This window comes from Gopherus evgoodei, chromosome 9 (genome assembly GCF_007399415.2).
Source record: "Gopherus evgoodei ecotype Sinaloan lineage chromosome 9, rGopEvg1_v1.p, whole genome shotgun sequence".
Lineage (NCBI taxonomy): Eukaryota > Metazoa > Chordata > Testudines > Testudinidae > Gopherus > Gopherus evgoodei.
The window spans coordinates 108418115-108421884 of record NC_044330.1 but is presented as its reverse complement, the minus strand read 5'-3'; positions in this window follow the sequence as shown (position 1 = coordinate 108421884).

Sequence of the window (3770 nt, the reverse complement as noted above, 5' to 3'; positions counted from 1 at the left end):
TGGTCGGGACATGGGACAAACAAGTAAATATCATGACAGCCCCGATAAAATCAGGACGTCTGGTGCCCCTAGGGAAGGGAAATAAAAAAATCCCTATTTTTGTGAATACAGGTGTCTCAGCCTACCGGGGTAACTGGTACCCTTCTGCCCCTGCCTGGGCCGGAGTTTGCCCTCTGGCAGCCCTTCACCCCTGGGCTTAACCCTGGCTCCTTCCCCCCCATCCCCTCTCCTAAGCCTGCCTCCAGCTGCTTGACCTCCTGCCCGGTCAATTTTTGCCCCCTGGTCCAATTTGCTTCCTTTGCCCTTTTTGGGCCCCTGTAAAAGCAGTCAGCAGATTCCCACAGCTAATAAGGGCAGGCTGAAGGGCAGTGGCTTCAGCAGAGGTTACTGGGCATGCTGAGTTCATGTAAGCAGCTCTGGGCACCCTAAATAGGACCAGGGCTGGCTCTAGGTTTTTTGCCGCCCCAAGCAAAAACAAATTTTGGCTGCCCCCACCCCAGCCCTGGGCTCCCCCCTGCACCCTGTTGTTGCCCCAGCCCTGGGCTCTCCCCCACATACACCCTGTGCTGCCCCAGCTCTGGGCTCCCCCCTTCCCCTCTGCCAGTGCCCCCCCACCCACACCCCCTGCCACCCCAGCCCTGGGCTCTGCCCCTCCACCCATACCCCTACTGCCCCAGCCCTGGGCTCTCCTCCCCCCACCTGCACCCTCCTTCCATCCCAGCCCTGGGTCACTGGTGACTTGCTCCCAGGGCAGGTCATTCAGCAGGAATTTTGGCTGTGCACAGAACACAGACAGGATTGTTTCCCATATGGTTACAGAACTGCAGTCAAGTGGAACAATTTTCAGCTTGTGTGTTTGGAGGATATCTGGATGCATATTATAAGACTGTCCTCCATGAATGAGGAAAAGTTGAGGTGCCGTTATTATTCTTTTGTTCCACTCTTTGTTTCTATGGGGAATTTGCCAATGCAATATCACTGTCTTCCTTTTAAACAACTAAAACTAATAATAAGAAAAAAAGGCAATGACGTTGAAAATAGCAATTCCAGTCCTAAAAACCACTGGGAAGCATTTCTTGCTCAATTTTATCCTACTTTTTCTACAGCAGATTACAGTGGATCAGTACATTTGATTTGGGAGAAATGAAGTAAGAGCGGCCCAAATTGAGCTTGAGCACTCCTGAATTTTGAGGTGTTGAAATCTGGAAGGCAGGTGCTAGATTCCCTTTCTGAATATTAGCTACATCTGGAAAGGAAAAGTCAATTTCTGCTTCCATGGCTCAGGAGTGGAAATCCTCCTATGTGCTGGTACTGCATCTAAAGCTGCCCAGATCCAGTAGAGCCTCCCCTCCTTACTTTTCATTTTAACGTCTCCTAGTGGGGTCCACATAACTCTCTTGCTAGGCTTCAGATAGAGAGGGGCACTGTCCATTTAGTCCCCCCCAATTCCTTCTTTGGGGGCTGCAAGGTGAGGTCACACCAGTATCCTTAATCCAGTCTGGGGATGTCTTCTGAAGGAGATAACAGGGCCAAAGCCTTCTACTCCTTGGGCACACTTGTTCCCCAGTCACAGTGCCACCCCACTCTAGCAGTGAGCTCTCTGTTCACAGCAAGCTGCACCATGAGGTTTCAGATACCATACTTCCTCCCCCTCCCTTTCCTGTTGACAGTGGCCAAGGGAATGCTGGGAAATGTAGTTCTTTCCCTGCTCCAGGGCTGGCTCTATAGGCAGGAAACTAACCAAGGAACTAGAACTCCCAGGGCCCCCTGCTGGTTCTCAGCTCCCCGGCTGGATCCCTGCAAATGGGCTGCCCCAGGCACCTGCTTGCTTTGCTGGGCCTAGAGCTGCCCCTGAATAGGACATCCCCACGGGGAGCTGTCTTTACCTTGTCCACCCTGCAGCAGTTACCAGCATGTGAGTACAGAAGGGCAGGTGAAGTCCGGTGGCTCAGGAGCATGGGGAGGGCTGGGGGCTATTGGGGCCACAGTGGGGTAGGTGAAAGGGGATGCATGCTAGCCTAGGGCGCGGTGCTATGGGGGGACCATTCTCCTGGTCTGCAGCCTGTGCTGCGCAGGCGCCCTGCCAGGGTGTGGGTCAGCCTGAGCAGGGGGGTGCCCTGGAGCCTCACTACTTGATACCCAGCAGGTTAGTGGCCGGCCCGGCCCAGCAGCAGGTGTGAGCCAGCCTTGCCCTCCTGTAACCTGGGCTGGGGTTCGAGCCGGCGTGGGGCAGGGGCTGGCTGCTATGGCTGTGTGGAGCCCCAGGACACTTGGCAGGACTGAGTATGGGCGTCTCCCTCTGCCCCCCAGTGCGCCCTCTCCCCCGGCTCGTGCCGGTCTCTGTGCCGGCTGCAGGTAACTGCTTGCCCCCTTGCGGCAGGCTTGGAATGCATCTGGGGCTGCCCTGTGCCCCGGGGACAGCAACCGCTGCCAGGCTGCTCTCTGGGCCGGGACAAGGCCCCCATATCTGCCCAGTGCAAGGGTCAATTGTGGGCATGCTGCCCCGCCCTCCACAGGGCAGCCTGGGCGGCCTGCCTGGGACAGATTGGGGGGCTGCCTGCGTGGCCAAAGTGTGGTACTGTCAGCAAGGGGCCTGGACTGGCTTGGGCTGGGGCTATGTCCCGGCCCCACAGCACACAGCACCCGGCACGTCCCATGGCCTCAGCTGCATGGAGAGCTCCCAAGCCCCCGTCCTCTCCTCCAGCATAGTGTGTCCCCCCCTACATGTAGGGCTTGGTGCCTCCTTTGCCCTCCCCCCCATGTCCAGGCAGCCAGTGGAGAAATTACCTCCTAAAACCATTCATGAAAATTAAAGAAACATACAGCTGAGCCCCCCCCACCCATCCCCCGGCCCCGGGCTAGCAGGGAGCAGCCCCCTCTACTGAGCCCCCCCCCCCCCAGCCCCCGGCCCCGGGCTAGCAGGGAGCAGCCCCCTCTACTGAGCCCCCCCACCCATCCCCCGGCCCCGGGCTAGCAGGGAGCAGCCCCCTCTGCTGAGCGCCCCCCCCGGCCTTGGGCTAGCAGGGAGCAGCCCCCTCTGCTGAGCGCCCCCCCCCCCGGCCCCGGGCTAGCAGGGAGCAGCCCCCTCTACTGAGCACCCCCCCTCGGCCCCGGGCTAGCAGGGAGCAGCCCCCTCTGCTGAGCGCCCCCCCCCGGCCCCGGGCTAGCAGGGAGCAGCCCCCTCTGCTGAGCGCCCCCCCCGGCCTTGGGCTAGCAGGGAGCAGCCCCCTCTGCTGAGCGCCCCCCCCGGCCCCGGGCTAGCAGGGAGCAGCCCCCCCTGCTGAGCCCCCCCCCGGCCCCGGGCTAGCAGGGAGCAGCCCCCTCTGCTGAGCGCCCCCCCCCCTCCCGGCCCCGGGCTAGCAGGGAGCAGCCCCCTCTGCTGAGCGCCCCCCCCGGCCCCGGGCTAGCAGGGAGCAGCCCCCTCTGCTGAGCCCCCCCCCGGCCCCGGGCTAGCAGGGAGCAGCCCCCTCTGCTGAGCGCCCCCCCCGGCCCCGGGCTAGCAGGGAGCAGCCCCCTCTGCTGAGCGCCCCCCCCCCAGCCCCGGGCTAGCAGGGAGCAGCCCCCTCTGCTGAGCGCCCCCCCCCAGCCCCGGGCTAGCAGGGAGCAGCCCCCTCTGCTGAGCGCCCCCCCCGGCCCCGGGCTAGCAGGGAGCAGCCCCCTCTGCTGAGCCCTGGGCTAGCAGGTAACAGCCCATCCTGCTGAGCCCCCCCCCAGCCCCGGGCTAGCAGGGAGCAGCCCCCTCTGCTGAGCCCCCGCCCCCCCCACTGCAG